Raw genomic sequence first — 17319 nt, 5'->3', positions numbered from 1 at the left:
GTTTAAATCTGACGTGACCAAGTTAAGTTTTTGATAGGACAACAATCCCAAATGCCTTATGTGCACGAGGGGGACACCAATCCAAGAATTCCAGATATGAAAGACCCCTCCCCATTATCCTTGTGGCTCCTGCTTTCACTCTGCAGAACGTACTCCTTCTCCACCTTCAATCAAAATCATCCCTATTTCCTTTTCTGTGTGTCTTGACCATTTTTTATTCAGGGCACCATGAACCTGGAAAGAATTCCTTTAGGGCCCAAAAACCAACAACAGAAATTCAGAGTAGTCCAAATTTCTGTCTGTTTAATATCATGCCATAGACTCAAAGCAGGTCTTCAAAATTAGTATACAATACTTGGAAACCAACAAAAGTTAATTATCCAAAGTAAATAGACCTATAAGACACAGCAGAAAGTACTAACTTAATGTAATTTTAAAAAATTAAAAGGTTTTCCTTCTATCCCCTTCAAAGCCTGCTACTTGGTTGTCCTCTGTCTTGTCTTTTGCTTCTGTCTTTGCAAGTTAAGTAATTGATTATTCTCTTGGCAAAGGTAACTTTCCTACTAGACCCTAGATTCTACTGGAGCACCCCCTACTTAGTGGCTTTCTGTTATCTTTTCATGATCTTGTTTTACAGATGAATCCAGGCTTCCCTATCATAAAACTTAACGATAATTGTCTCTTTTATTACCAAATTCTCACAGCTGTAACCAATGTCTCATGATCTATTTCCAAATAATTCACCTTTCTCCTTAGTTTATTCACTTATTAAAAATTCATTCTGGGTTCCTCACCAAATCCAATGGTCTTTCCCTAAGCCCCGTGACCAATCTTTATGCTTTCATATTCTTGACCATGCTGTGCCTATCTCTCATTCCTTTACTCCCCTCCCTGGACTTTTTAGAATCAATAGCAGATCCAGACCTCTCCTCAAGAGTCTGCAGACCATTTTAACTTTTATTTTGTACTTCTCTTCCCTCATTCAGGAATTGAATCAAACCACTGAACATGTTCCATGGCACTGTGTGAAGAAATGGAGAGATATATAAGACTGGCTCTGTGCCCTGATGGGACACATTGTTTTGTGGGGAAGCTGTATAAGTAAACAGATCATTACAACATGGTAAGATCTATGGTGGGTAAGTCAGGTGAATCCAATGGGAGTGCAAAGGAAGGTGCCTAACTGAGTCCGGTGGTTCCACAAGTAGAGATTCCTGGATATCTGCAGGATGTATGAAATTAGTAGCTGAAAAATAACCAGTTTAGCAAGTGGGTCCAGTACTCCTGGGATATGTATTAGAGGGAAGGAGAGGAAGGAGTTCAGAGATAGACATGCTAAAGAGGCCTCATTTCATGATAATGATTTGAAGCAGGGAATAATGAAAATACACTTTTTTTTAAGAGTAGGAAATTTTATTGGAGAACAGAAATAGGAAATAGGAATGGGGTTAGTTATCAGAAATAGGAATAGGTCTTGAGTGACAGAAGGGGTTCGGAATGGGTTGCCCTAGCTTTATTTTTATGGAAAAATCCAATAGTGTCATTGTAGAAAATGAATGTAGTGAGAATAAGATTAGAGACAGGGAAGGCAGATAGAAAATAATGATCATGTAAATGAAGACATTTCTGTAGGGATGGAAAGAAGTAAAATTTCAGGACACATTGCAGAAGTAGAATTGATGGGCTTGGTTTTGGATGTGGATGGATTGAGACAAAGAGATATTTTTGTTTTTTTGTATCGCGACAAATGTACCTTGAACAATAGTTATTTCTGGAATTGAGCAACTGGGGGTGGTGGGGTGGAGATAAATTGGAATTATGGTGGTGAAAAATTGTTGCTGAATTTGAAAATTTGAATATTATCATTTAGGATCCACCAAAAGTTTTCTTCTTTCTTTAGAAACGTTCTCTTTTGATTTGAGAATTTCAAGGAAATAGAAATTTGGTGATTAGAAAGATATAAAAACCAACAAGAAGGCTTTATATATCCTCATTCCTTATCCAAAGCAATGTTCAAATTATATGTAGATTTTTATACTGTCTGTAATCTTCTGCCTCAAGATGATAGTAATAACAATTATTGAGTCACTTCATAAGCCAGATCTAGTTCTAAGTGCTTACTTATCATGTATTGATTCATTTAAGTATCTTGCAGTCCATGGTAACTATTGTGCCCTCTTCCTTTTACAAATGAGAAAACAGAGTCTGTAACCAAATAAAAAGACTTAGTAGTGTCAGAGCCATGGGATAAAGTTAGGCATTCTTTCTTCAATATATTCTTCTGAGATTTAATTTCTAATCATTCACAAAGCAAGTATTCACAAACTCTGCCACATGGTCATATGTGTTGTCCAAAGAGGGTCTCGTACCTATTGTTCAAAGTAAAATTTTACTGTTATAGAGCCATGCCCACTCATTTTCACATAGTCTATGGGAGAGATGAAATACAATAGCAGAGCTGAATAATTGCGACAATGGCTCACAAAGTCAAAACTATTCTTATTTCATCCTTTATAACAATGGTGGTGAACCTATGATATGTGCGTTACTGTGTTTTCCTTTTAAGACAGATGATGTTGATGCACAGCTGTTTTTCTCAACCAAAACATCTGTATTCAGGTTTAACTGCAGTGTTGGCTCTTTGTGACAAATAAGTAGGTTCTAGTTGCAGTCTGGAACTGGCTTTCTAAAGGATTCACCACCACTGCTTTATGGAATGTTTGGTGATCCTGATGGGAAGGATTATAACTCCTCAGGATGGCATTTTTTTTTTCTTTTCTTTTTGTTTTTTTGTATCGCGACAAGCCTATGCAAATAAGATGTTAGAATCTGATTTTTAAATTTCACATTCATTCTTCCTGCAGCAGAAATTGTGAGGCAATGGTGAAACCATTTACAACTGTCTCTGTCTTGCTTCTCAAGGGCACAATATAGTAAGTTTCTCTGCCTAAGCTATTATGGGAGCTATACATATTTAAAAGTCAAACATGAAAAGTAAACAAAACATTAGTCAAGAGCTTAGTGGATTGTTTTGGACTGTCCCTATAAATAACAAGAGGTCTCTTAGAAGTAATAAAGCAGGGAACTTTGATCTTCCTTTGGAAGACCAATGATGTCATTTTTTAAGGCTAATTCAAGGAATTTGCACCTATATGAACTCTTGTAACAAACCTCTGGTGATAAGGCTTTTCCTTGAATTTATGGGTCTGAGGCTCAATTGAAAACAGGTTAAAGATACTGATTCAGAAATAACTGGAATTTGGGAGACTCTGGAATCATTTCTTTCTCTACCTGATCCTTAAATACAAATTGCTTCACAGGATTCTGCCCTTTCCTGTGTTCTCACTTTCCTTGGTGACCTAATGCACTGTTACAATCTCAGTTGTGCCAGATGGCAGAGATTTTCAAAATGATACAATGATGTTAAGCTTACTTCCCCTAGATCAGCCCTAAAGTCTCACCTTACCCCTATGGTTTTTTTTTTTTTTTTTTTTTTTAATCAGTACCGGGGATTGAACTCATGACCATGTGCTTGCAAAGCAGGCGCTTATGCAGATGAGCTAAATCCCCAGCCCCATTATGGCATTTTTTAAATGTTTTTCTTTTTGGACATTTTCTTTATAATGAAATACCCCAGCAAAAACTGCCCTCTATTACTGTCCTTCATGTGGAACCATTAAAATGAAACTATTTTTAGTATTTATTTATTTATTTCATGGGGCCTCATGGATGGCATAGGAGCACTGTAGCCCTGAGCCATGTTGCCGGCCTGCCTTCTTTTTAATACTGCATATCATTGGATTTTACCATCACAAGACTTTTCATTATGTTTCTAGACCCACTTTACTTCCCTATTCTCTTTTTCATTTTTGTTTTTGCAGCACTTGGCATTGACCTAACTCCCAGCTCTCAGCGCCACTTATCTGCTGTCTTGGGACTCTGTTAATACTTTTTACTTAAATTAAGCTGTGTCTAAATAAACTTTACTCATAATACTTTTAACAAATGAAGCACTCTCCCCTTCTCCTTTGACCCATATTTCTGCTACAGAATGTGGGATGGGGTGACTTGAAACTATCACTTCCTTGTGCATCAGAAAGGTCTCTGTGTAAACTGTTGAGTCTTGCCCAGCGACTCTGTTGTGCCATGTACACAGAAAAGGAGACTCTTTCCTGAAGAACTGCAGCCTTGACTGTGAATCCTGACCATGGGAAGCTTTGATCTTTCAATGAGTTGTTAAGACCTAATCAGCCAAAGATTGCCTACCAGAAGCAACACTGACAGAATCAGATTTACTGCCTTTCAGAAAGGGAGGTGATTCCTACTGCACAGCAAAGAGGCAGGCAAATGTGATAGGTGGGATTTCACTGAGGAATTTTGAGGGGAGTCCTTTGAGGTGGAGCTAGGAAAAGAGGGGATTAACAGGGATTGGGTGGGTCAAGTAGGTGAAGATGATTGAGGAAATGGGTACCTGCATGTCACCAATAATAAGTGAGAATAGCAAGGGTGTGAGGCATTTAAGAAGTCTATTACCACCCGTAGTGGGGAGGGTTTACTAAAGCACTTTATAACTGTAGTATAGCTCTGGCAGAGAAGCAATGTTTCTGGATAATTCTGCAGCGGACTTTGTCTTTCCAGTCTGACTAGTGGCCAGACTCCTTCTCTTTTTTTAGTTCACATTAATTTTTCATTCTTTTTAGTTTCAAACATTTGAACTCTTCCAGTGTCTTGGATTCTAAACCCATGTGAACAGTCACCAAAATATATCTCCCCCTTGCCATTCAGCAAGTTTTAGACTCCTGTGATCAATTTAAATTAACTTAATGAAAACTTGTAAAGCAATAAGCAAGCAACTACTGGGTTTCACTTTAGGATATTGTATTAGTCAGGGTTTTACTAGAGGAAACAGATATAACACGAGATATACAAATGTGTAAGAAATGACAAAATTGGCTTAGATGTTCAGCCACAGAGTCGGATGAGGAAGCGTGCAGAGGGTTGTCTACATACTGGAGGCTGAAGGATTCAATCCAAGGTCTGAAGTTCACCCTTGTGCCTCATGCAAGTCCACACCAGCAGGCTGATGGGTCTGTGACAGAAGGTCAAAAGTTCTACGATGGAAGGCTGAAGAAGAGTCTATGCTGGAAAGCTTAAGAGTCTACACCAGAAGCCAGGAGACCAGGTCCAAACCAAAAGCAAAGACTGGAGCTTCTCCCAAGAATGGAATGCATTTGTCTTTGTTCCTTCCCTTTTATACCTTCAGGTGATGAGCCACTCTATGGTGGGTCTTCTACACCCTTGAGTGTAGAGTTACTAAACTCATTTAGTTAAAACTAAATGTCTCAAGTTGACACAATCAATCAACCACTACAGATATTTAGGTCTTTCCAAATGCCCTGTCACTTTGTCTTTTGCTGGTCATTGCCTTTGCTAATATTCTTTTTTAGCTTAGAGTGGATCATTACTCTTACCTCGAAGCTTGGCTTTTGGTTGCAAAGAACATTGTTTTTGAGGCTTACAGTGGTTTGACTCTGTTATTTTCAGTTTCTCTGCCTTTCCATGTACCCTGTATTTGAGCCACTCCACAATGATTCATGTCTCTCTGCCTTTACGCAGTCACTATTTTCCCATCCTTAAATTTTTCTTTTATTTTTATTCTAATCAAACTTCTATTCCTCAGGCTGAGAGGCCATGTACACAGCTCAATGATGAAGTGTGTGCTTAGCATTTGTAAGGCCCTGGGTTCAAACAAAACAAAAATCCAAAGTCAAATCCTATTCTTACTTGCCTGATTCATGAAGCCACCTTGATCCACCCAACTGAAACTGCTAGCTTCTTTAGCACTCCTGTAACACTGCCTGCAACTCTGCTTAGTATTGGTTTTATTTTGTCTTCTAAGTACACAGTGGTTATAGTCTTCCTTGATAGTGAAAAAAAGTTTATCTTACCTATTCCCTATGTCCTAGGCAAATTCTTAGCCTGAAATTCATGACTTCATTGTGATCCAGTAAGAAGTTTGGGAAGATGGGGTATGTGTGAAACTATATATATAAATATACGTATGTATACAACTTTCATCACATGCTCGTAAGATCAACTTTTAGATTATTAGACTATTGTAGAACAGGCACTCTGCCACTCAAACAGATGGAGGAGATGACTATAAGCAACCAAGAAATCATGAATGTGCATCAAATGTGGGTGCTTAGGGCATGATACCCAGCTGCGCAGGTGGAGAACACTATTCACCTAAAGCTGCCAAGGGCTATTAGCCACTGCTGATTAAACTCTGGACTGCACTGACTTTTGGAAATTGCTGTAAAATCCAGCCTTTCCTAGTCATGGCCCAGAAGCACTGTACTTGGCTGAGTTTATTTACATAAATGCTTGACTGCCTTTGTTAGAAGCTAAATTGGCAGTGGCAGCAATGCTATTTGCCCTTTTCTAGTCTCAGATATATATTAGTTTGATTAATAATCACATTTCAGTTCATCACAGGCCTATGAGATACAGTAGAATTGTAGAAGAAAATATAATACATGGCATATATCTTCTTCCCATCATTACAGTAAATAGAAAAGCTTTTCAGAAAGATTTTCTGGTTCTGATTTTTCGCCACTCCATCATGACACAAGTGTCTGATTGTAACAACACAAACAATGCTTAACATGAATGACAGAATGAGATTACTTGATCTTCAGTATAAAGGGTAGATAGGCCTTTGGTTTTACTTCCTAACTGCCTATGCTAATATTTTGAGAATATTTTTCCTGCCATTTCTCTCCTTCTATGCCTTTCTCAGAAAATTCTTTGTGAAATTGATTTGGCTGATAAAAGTTAACTAGTGAAAAAAAGCATTGAAAAATATACACACTTTCAGCTGTCAAGTGCATTCATGTGTCTGTCAACAATTCGTATTTTAGTACTTGCTGAGATTATTTGACACAGATGATTCCCTCTCACAGGGTATTCAAAAACAAAAAACTAACATGCAATTTGGATAGCTGAACTTCCAGTAGGGATGTTTTTCTTCAAAGTGACTCATCTGTATTGTCTCCTTCTGTTCAAACCAAATTATAAAAATCCTGCTGCTCAAATACATTATGAAAATCAAAGATAATTATTTCAAAAGCAATTGTGATCAGCCTTCCATCCTAGCCACATATGAGTGAGGGAAGTTCTTAATCTGAAAGAGAATAAACTTGCATATTGCCAAATCAATCTTTACCATTGGGTTTCTTTCGGATACAAGGTTCCAGGCCAGCAATTTTAAACTTTAAGGGTGCATCAGAATCACCTGGAAGGTTTGTTAAGACTACAGATTGCCAGGCTCTACCTCCAAAAATTCTAATACTGCATATCTGGGGTGGGACTTGAGGATAGAATTCCGCACAAGTTCCCATGAAATGCTGGTCTGGGAACCACATTTTGAAAACTAATTTATGTCTTTAAGGTCACAAGGTATTTGTAATTAGTTCAATCAGGACAAAACGCATTTTAAAATAATAACAATACACGGTAACATAAGGACCACAAAAAGTGCTACACTGTAAGCGTACAGAAAGATCAAGGATTCTAGGAATTCAGTAGACTTCCAAGTTTGCATAGGTTTAATATCAGAAGGAGATGGAGGTACTCCAGAATGGGGAAATAAACCAAGCTGGCAGCAGTAAAGACTAGAGAGGCTGAAAGGGATTTGTGGAGGGCTTTCAATTCTGTTTTATAACAGTAGTACTGTTTTATACAGTAGATATAATTCTTCTATTGACATTCTATTTCAGGTGACATGCAAGCACAAAGATCTAACTCCACATCACTACAAACCGTTTAAGCTTTCCAAAGTACTATTTAGGGGCTGTGAACTAGGTAAAGCTTTTATCTCTGGTGTTTGGTGAACACAATTTAGACTGGGAGGTGAACTGTTTGTACTCTTTAATCAATTTACTTTTCCCATATGAATGTGAAAGCGGGTAGGTTTTGGAGGTCTCCTGAAGTGCTGTACAAGAAGGGCGGTCAGGTATGGTACAGGAAAGATCTTGGATGGCCAGACCATTCCCCAGTGGGTCCGAAGTGGGTGGAGAACACTAAGCACTACTTTTCATCTTTAAAGTGCACTCATAGAGATCACCTGGAGATCCTGTTGAAAAGCAGGTACAGATTCAGCAGAACTGAGGTTATGTATTTCCCCAAGTTCCCAGAGGATGCTGATGCCGCAGTCTGCACTTCGAAGCAAGGTACTATGGGACATTCAGAAGTCGTTACCGGGGAGAGGTCCGCTGGCCAAATCCCCTAAAGGAAGCATAGGTGCAATCCTTAAAGATTCCTACCCTATGCACCCTATGCAGCCAGGATGTGGGAACAATGCGAAGAAGAAGGGATTGAGCAGGGCCGGGGAGGAGGTCGGCCGGGAGGGGTGGGGACGCCAAGGTGCGTCAGGTGCAAGTGCTCGGGAGATGGAGTCCCACAGTGTGGCACGCGGTTTAAGGGCCGCGACGCGATTTCGGTACTTTCGACCCTCGGCGGCTCCCATCGCGGCTCCGCGGCGCGAAGCGGGGACGCCGACGGCGGCGGCGGCCGATCCCTCCTCACGCGGGCGCGCGGGCATGCGGACACCCTCTCCGCCGGTCCTGGCGCGCCGGCTCCCGGAAGCGGAAGGGGAGCGCGGCGGGGCCTGGGCGGCGGCGGCGGCGACGCCAGGGAGGAGGTGGAGGAAGAGCTGCTGGAGGTCGCCGGAGCAGCGGCGGCGAGGCGAGCCAGCAGCGCCGGTGAGTGTGTGCGGCGCGGGGGGAGCGGCGGCCCCGCCCGCTGCCCCTCGGCGCCGGGCCGCTCTGCCCGGTCCCAGCGCCCTCCGGGTGCCTCTCAGTGCCCTTGGTGTACCTGCTCTCTCCGGGCTCAGACCCCGGCTCGAAGCCCCGCGGACTCTTGGTGCCCTTCTGCCCCGGGCCTGGCCTTTCAGCGCATCTTCTGCTAGAACTGCAGCGCCCGCCAAGTGCCCCGGCCATAGCCAGCGCCCCTCCCATGGTGGGTTTCTGCTGTAGGCGATGTGATTTTGGGTAGTTAAAAAAACTGTACCCTGAGTTTCTCGCCCGTAAACTACGTTTTTTCCTGTCTGCACCTCTGTGGGAAACTGGCTCCTGCATCCCAGGTCTTTCCTGTGAAATGACACTTTCATTCATTTCCAGACAGCTGCAGAGAACTATTAGGAAGAGAAATTGTTGGGTTAATGACCTTCTTTTCCCTCTGATTCTCAGTATGGTTTATGGATGGCAGCAACTTGCGTTTGTTACCTTTCTCCATGATGTGTTGTTGGATTTTAACTGGAGAGAATCTTTAAATTATGGTCTTTCTCAAACTGTATTTGGGTCAGATTTTAAGATCTCTTGTGAGTCATTGGAGAGTGTCTGTGTCTCCAGGGCTCAGAGGAGCTGACCAGTTATTACTTCAAGAAAATATTGCAGTGAACCAGTCCATAAAAGTACAACAGGAAAAAGAAATCGAGGTCACTGTGGGCAGCAGGTCATAAATGATGGTGTAAAGTTATAGTCTAAAAAAAGACGAATAAGGATAATGAAGTGCAAGTTAAAAGATCTGTCAAATGGGTCCTCTGCCTGCTATGCTAATTATCTGTCAAATGGGTCCTCTGCCTACTATGCTAATTGTGCAAGCTAAATAAATTACCTACTTTGTGGTAAAAATAATAACATAGTAGTACTTAACCATTCGATGACTACTTACTGTGTGTGATATTTAGGTTAAAAGGCATTTGATGTAATATTGAAAGTTTTTCTAACCCTTTAAATTTATTTTAAAGATAAAATTCAGAGAGCTTTTCTGTTTTGCCTTGATGTGTTTTCTTTTCTGTTTTTGAAGAAGAGGTGAGGGAACAAAAATTATTTTTTTTTCAATTGTTTTTTGTCTTTTTACTTTTTATCGGTACCAGGGATTGAACTCACGACTGCCTGCTTGCAAGGCAGGCACTTATGCCACTGAACTAAATCCCCAGCCCCGAGGGAACAAAAATTAAGTTGAAAGAATGAATCAAATAAGATTCGTTGCTATGGAAAGAAAAACCAGATTCTAGTACCATTTCTGTCATTTTACAACTGTGGGGTCAAGGGTAGGTCAGTGACCCAAGTTGTCACTTCCATACCATTAGAGAGCCAGATTAAAGTTGTGTGTATGTGTTTAAAGCTTTTACATTTTTATTTGGCAAATATATTTGTAAACAGTTTAAGACTCTTATGTTGGAGATATGTTTAAAACATTTACTTCATGAAAAGTGTTCGTAAAATTTTGGTGTAGAACAGATGAACTACAAAATTCATTTTGGATGTGAAACAGTAGAATTACATTAGAGTTCTTCAAACTATTGAGATTTCTGTTAAACTTACTATATTTTAGGAATTAGAATGGATGAATGAACATGTTTTAAATAAAATGACAAGATTTGTATCACATTACTTATCTGTGAGTTGCTTTGTGTAATAGAAATCTAAGGACTTTAAAATTTTAAATTTAAATAATCAGCAGCCTAACAGGTAGGTAGTAAAACAGGAAATCAGTGAATCATAAAATTTTACTTGTTTACCCACTTACTACTTTAAATTTATGATTTTAGTCAGTGGAGAGTGATTCAGAACCTGTGGAAAAGCATGTGAATAAAATCATGTCATGGATTAATGAAGAAACTGAGAAATCTACTAATGTCTATGTGGACTTTTTTTTTTTTTTTTTTTTTTCTGGAATTGTACCTAAGAATCAACAAAGACTTTCAGCATGTGACCATCAGTCCTAGGAGATGTAACAGGGAAAGCACAGGAAAACTTTATTGCCAGGAGATTGTTCTGTAGGATTTTTTATTTCTTTACTCTTTATGAAAAATATAGATATTTTATTACTTTGCAAATATAAGGACTGACATTCAGCTTTTCAAATGTGCTGGGAATGAAAGACAGCATAGCATGTAGTGGAAGAATCTATACATAAATATGCTTATTAACTAGAGTTGACTGTTGCTTGCTCATATTGGGGTCGAGGTGCGGCAGTGAATGGAGGGTGATGGCTATAATATGGGGGCCTCTTTTTCCTTGTACTGTTTTTAACTGAGCAGATTAACCTTCACCATTTCATAGGTAGATAAAGATTTTCTCTCTCTGCCTGTCTGTTTCCCCTTTCAAAGATGGCAGGTTAGGGAAAAGTTAATGTCTTACAATTCACTCTACTTTCAGTTGTAATTTAAAATGCTCAAGTATGATCGCAGCTAGACTCTTGATTATAAACCCGTGTGTGTGTGTGTTTTCCTCTGCACTAGAAATTGAACCCAGAGCCTTGCATGCTAGGCAAGCACTCTGCCACTGAGCTAGATCGCTGTACTTTTTTATTTTGACTGGTTCTTCCTGGATTGTTTAAGCTTGCCTCAAGCTTCTTATCCTGCCTCAGCCTTCTGAGTAGCTGAGATTACAGGCCAAGATCACCATGCCTAACTTCTAATCATTGTATTTTAGATCAAAGTTCTACTTTTTTTTTTTTTTGGCTTGAAGAGGTCCCAGGGTGATGTGTAGCAAGACAACTCATCTACATGTTTATGGTACAATACATCTGAAGTTTGTCTCCCTTTGTTACCTAGTTCACTTACTGCTGCAGATAGGAGATAGTTGGGGTGTTGACTCACTACTTTTAATGATAACTCAGTAACATTTTCATTTTTCAGTTTCTAAAAGTAGAAGTAAAACTTTTAAGCTTCCTTTTCTCTTCCTCCTCACGTTCCCCATTTCCCTTTAAGGTTATCATTTTAGAGATGCTACTTTCTTCGCACGCAGCTGCTCATGTAAGTGTCAGTTTGCAACCCAATAGAGATTTTTATCCCCATTTTACAGTTGGCCATACCTAAGCTTGAAAGGGAATAAGAGGCTGTGTTACAATGGAAATATTGCGCTTTATTTATAACATAGGTGCAATATTTTCTACTGTTGATAATAGATTGAATATTTATGTGATATTTTAAAACTTGAATTCCCTTATTGGCTAATTTGGAGGCACTTAGAGCTTGATGTTTTAGGTAAATTCACAATTAGCCAGTTTTCAGAGTAGAATATAATCAGATTACTCTTACCTTTATAAACATGTTTAAAGATACATCTAACTTTTTTCTACATTAACTTTTGGCTAAAATAATGTTTTAAGTTTCATATACAGTTTTTTCAGATAATGTTCATTTTTTTCTTGGCCACTGGAAGGAACTCTGTATGTGTGTGTTTGAAGACTTTCCTGTAAAGTAATAGTGGGGTAAAAATTGAGTAATGGCATTTTAAAACTTTGAAACTTAGTTCTAAAACTTTGGAATATCCAAAATTTTGTTGAAGTGTTTTTTTTTTTTTTTTTTTTTTTTTTGAGACAGGGTCTTGCTCTGTAGTTCAGACTGACTTTGAACTCAAGGTATATCCCAGGCTGGCCTGGGATTCCAGACAATCCTGCTGCCTCAGTTCCCTGAGTGCTGGGACTTTAGGCATGCCCAGCTGTTTTTGTTTTTACTTATTTATTTTTATTGGCATTTTGAGCCTAACATTATTTTCATACACCACATAATGAGATTTCATTCTACAGTTATCGTAGTGGTGTGGATCTAGCCTGAAATAGTTTTTTAGCAGCTCTGTCTGCAATATAGCTCTAAAACTAAATGTACACTGAGATTTTTCTTGACTTTAAGCCAGTGAGTGACTGAGGTTTGACTCATTGATTATTGGCTTGTTGAATTACTTAATAACATTACTGACAGAAACTACTGTCATCAGGAAGCCAAACTGGGGTCATTACCTTAGCAGCACTACTGACTTTGGCATTATTTCAGAACATTTTGTTGTGCCACATTTAATTGTTTGAATTTTTTTTCTGGGAACAATGTAATTCATTCCTTAACTCTTTCCTAACATATTGTATTTCCTCCTTAAGGAGCAAGTTGCAGTCAAAGAGACCAATTTAAATTAGATTCATACCTTAGAGTAGAAAGAAGTGACATTTGACAATCTGATAATCTTGAATCATAGGAAAATAGACTCTTGAGGGAAATATAGGTGATTTATTGATTGATTGATTGATTTTTTGTTTCCCTAAGTTTATGAGGAGTGGAAATGTAACAGTAATTATTGTGATATAATTTTCACATTCTCAGTAGTAATATTTGTTGTGGTGGTAGTAAAGCAGTATGCTTAACAAATTAATAACTTGCTTTTTATTTCCTGTTCTAAAGATTGCTATCACCCTTTACTAGGTCCTGAAGCCAGAAAGTTGGATATCACTTTTTGCTGTGCTTTTTGTTCCCAATTTACCACTAGGTAGGTCCTTTAAGTTTTTTTCCTTAAGGTTTCCTGGATTTTGGGAATGGTTACCGTGTTCCCTCATATTTTTCACCTGGATAACACTCAGTCTAGATTGTGGCATATGGTTGATTTCAGTGCATTAATTTTTCTAGGCCAAACCAGCCTTCAGATTGTTGCTGTGCTTCCCGAAATGCAAATTTTATCTTGGGATTTATTCCCTGAAAATCTTTTAGTGATTCCACTGTGTTCAGGGTGAAGTCCATGGCTTCCTAGTGTTTTTTGAACTGAGGTTTGCTTTCTGCCTGCGCATCATGAACTCAGTAAGCTGTGACTAGTATTATATATTTTTATTAATATAAAATAGAATAGTGATATATAACAGTGCATCTTGTGTAGGAAGGATAAAACTTTTTCAGTTATTCTTGTATTTATGTGCTTACCAATAATATTACAATAATGTTATTATTACAAGTAACATTGTTTTTTATAGTTGATTATGGTCCGGACTTTGGCATACATTATATAGTGATTCTAGTCATTTCTGGTTACGTATATTTTCTCTCCTTGCTTTTAAATACGTTTGCTTACTTTTCTGTTGGTCAGAAGAGCCTCTGGTTTTTTTTTTTTTTTTTGCTAACTCACAGGATTCCTTGTCTCTGGGAGACTTTTTCTGATGGAAATTTAATGTAAGAAATAAAGTGGTTATAATGCAGTCCAATACACAGCATCTGGGAAAATTTTTATGAACTCATACCCTTTGCGTAGAGAATGTATTTTTGATTTTTTGCTTTCTTAGTATGTCCTATATAGTATTGATTTTGTCTCTTTTACTGGTCCATTTCTTTTGAGGATAATGTCCTCTTTTTCATCTACACATTCTACCAAAGAATAACATATAGTTAGTAAATGTTGGTTGGGTTAATAAAGCAGTGAATTGGTTTATTTCATGTAAATTTTTAAGTTTTTGCTATAAGAATTAACTTTTATTGCTGACTCTTAGTAGTTTAATTGTAGGAACATTTTGGACTGAGACGTCACTCTGGGGAATTAGTATGTGCATACTGTTTCTTGTTCATTTTCTGTGTCTTTACTCTTCCTCCCTTTCTCTTCCTACTTTCCCTGATCTGATTTCTCAGCTTCAAAATGTCTGTCTTCTTGTTTTCTACCATCTCTCCTTTATTTTGAACTTTAATATATTTATACTTTGTATTTCTCATATAAGAGAAACAATATAATATTTAACTTTGTGTGCGTGACTTACGTCATTTAACATTATGGTCTCAGAATTCATCTATTTTCCAGCAGATGACCTGAATTCATTCTTCTTTATGGTTGAATACAATTCCACTGTGTGAATATACACTACATTTCTTTATCCCTTCATCTGTTGATGGGCATCTAGGCAAATATTTTCTGTTTATAAATTGCAATTAAGTATTTCTAGCCTCACGTCTTGACAGACATTACCTTGCATGTGTCACATTGGTGATCTGAGAATCTATTGTTATTTTATGGTTTGTGGTCCAGGACATTTATGTGTCCAGATTTTGAATGAGTAATACGATTTTATGGGAACCGGTTGATTTCAAAAGAGAGAACTTTCATGTATAATAGTAATCGAAACAAATTCTAGGGCAATAGGTAGGGTACCAAAGTACAGAGTCAGGTGTTGAATCATCTTTTCTTATTCCTGAACTTAAAATATTTGTAATTGACATTTTCACAGTTGCAGTATTTACTTGTTTACAATTTTTATCTTTGTGAGAGATCATTATTTGTTAAACCATTAATAGGTTCTCATGAAGAACTGTTATTGAAGAGAGGTCCATTTGGTGGAATGTAATTTAATAAAGAATGAATCGAGATAAAACTTCTAAATGCAAGAACCAGAAAAAGCACAACATATCTTGGTAAATTTGCAGTTGGTAAGTTTGCATTTGATTTTACATGGGACTGTGTATTTTATGTGGCTCAGTATCCTTGAAGTCCAATGTTTAGATGCTATTTCTAGTAAATGAGTTAATTTATTTTTATGTGTTAATTTTAACTAAACATTTTAAAGTAAGGATTTTTGTTTTACAGAGGGAAAAGTAATATGTAAGTAATACAAGTTTCAGAAATATTGTTCTAAATTGTAAATCTTGTATGGCTTTATAGGATATCTTTTTGCATGGCATTTTAACAACTAATTTTAAAAGCACCTAATATGTAATAACAAAGAGAGGCTCAAATTATATACATTTTGTTTGTAAGGTTACCAGTGTCCCTTAGGGTATTTCTGTTTTTCGTTGAAAAGGATTTAAAATTATACATATTTATTGGTACACTTAGAAAAATGCATAAATATATTAATAAGATGTGAAGCGCTCTGTTTTCCTCCAGTCCAGGAATGACCATTGTTATCAAATTGGTTGCTCTATTTTCTTCCGTATATGTTTTCTGTGCATATGCAGAAGTTGCTTATATATTACTTTTCTAACAAGAAATGCTATATAAACCATAGTATACCTTGCTTCTCCCCAGCATTTAATGTTGAAATTTGAAGTTTCAAACAAAAGCATGAAAATCAGTTTTATAATGTAATACCTGATTACTCATCACTTAGATTTTATAACTAACGTTTTATTGATCTTCATGACATACTCATCTTTTTCTCTATCCATCAGTCAACTTTATTACTAGTTTTTGGATCTATTTTAAGGTAAATTGCAGACATTGGCACATTTCCTGCAAAACACACACACACACACACACACACACACACGCCAGTTTTAGTGTACATATCATTAACAGGAGTTCGATATTGTCTCACAATTTTTTAGGTTACTTTACATACAATGAAATGTACCAATCTTGACTGAATACCTCAGTTCTGATAAAACTACACACTTGTATAACTTAACTCATATCAAGATACAGATTTTATATATATTTCCTTTCCCCTTCCGAGCCTGTCCCTGTCCCTTCTCCCTCCAGAATACCACTAAGATTCCTACCCCCACCTGTAGATTTTGTCTATATTTACTCAGTAGTACATTATAGGTTAACCATATGCAGGTCTGCCTCCTGTTTTTCCTTCTTTTTCTTCCTAAATTTCAGTAGTTTGCATATTGATATGTTAGAATTTAATCATTGCTCTCTTCTACATAGACATTTAAGTTGGCCATATTTTTTCTGATTACAAAGGTGCTGTATTCTTGTGTGCGTATGCATTTTAACACTCTCATGAGTATTTCTGTAGGTATTGCTATAAGTAAAATTGCTGGGTAAAAAGTTTTACCTTCCACAAGTGGTTCTATTGGTTTACATGTTGGTACTATACAAGAGTACCTTTCCCTGTGCTCTCTCTACATTGTATATCATCTTTCTCCTTTTAGGTTTTCTGTATGGTAAATACAACATGTATCTAGTTATTTCACACTTTCCTATTTAGTAATAATTAGCTATTGGAATTTTTTCTATATGTATATGTATGTCTATGTATATGTACTTTTATATGTCTCTAGTAAGTCATGTGTTCTACTATTTTTTCCCCAAGGATTTTTTTTTTCTTTCCTCTTTGTTTTTGATGGTTCTGTGCTCACAGATTTTAATTGTTATGTGGTCAAACGTGGCTTTAGGGATCTTGGTTATCAAAGTCATCCTCATTCCAAGTTTTTAGAACTAATTACTGTTTTTTTTCTAGTAGTTTCACTTATTATCAAAACGTAGAAGAGGAAGAAATATCTGTGAATTGAGATCTCAGGAAAAATTTCATATAGAGAATGAGATTCAAATGGGTTGAATTTAAATAGAGTAAGTGGAGTGGTAGACGTATTTCAGACAGGAGGAATGAATGATGGAATTTCTTTTTAATATTTATGGAACAGTAATAAAACTACATTGGTTGGGATAAAGTGTCATATAAAACTAAGTTTAGAAATACACATTTGGCTAGATGGCTTGCTAATTATTTTGTCTATGATGGTCTACAATCTGTATTCTGATGTTATTGTTTTCTATC

General features: G+C 37.4%; 1 protein-coding gene across 2 annotated transcripts in view; it reads left to right on the top strand.

Annotated features, from left to right (window-relative positions):
- The first annotated feature begins 8629 nt into the window (after window positions 1-8629).
- The window catches only part of Zdhhc21 (zinc finger DHHC-type palmitoyltransferase 21), a 55869-nt gene continuing 47179 nt past the window's right edge, over window positions 8630-17319 (top strand). Inside the window, exons 1-3 of one of the 2 annotated variants that reach the window (XM_005004711.4) lie at window positions 8669-8765; window positions 13268-13331; window positions 15110-15241. The gene's annotated coding sequence lies outside the window, so the exon portion shown is untranslated. Of the gene's footprint in view, window positions 8766-13267; window positions 13332-15109; window positions 15242-17319 lie in introns of both variants that reach the window. The other variant, XM_013155095.3, reaches the window with a different exon arrangement.

Source organism: Cavia porcellus, unplaced genomic scaffold, assembly GCF_034190915.1.
Source record: "Cavia porcellus strain 051 isolate PalLab524CR breed Dunkin Hartley unplaced genomic scaffold, mCavPor4.1 scaffold_1, whole genome shotgun sequence".
Lineage (NCBI taxonomy): Eukaryota > Metazoa > Chordata > Mammalia > Rodentia > Caviidae > Cavia > Cavia porcellus.
This window is presented reverse-complemented; position numbering and strand designations above follow the sequence as displayed.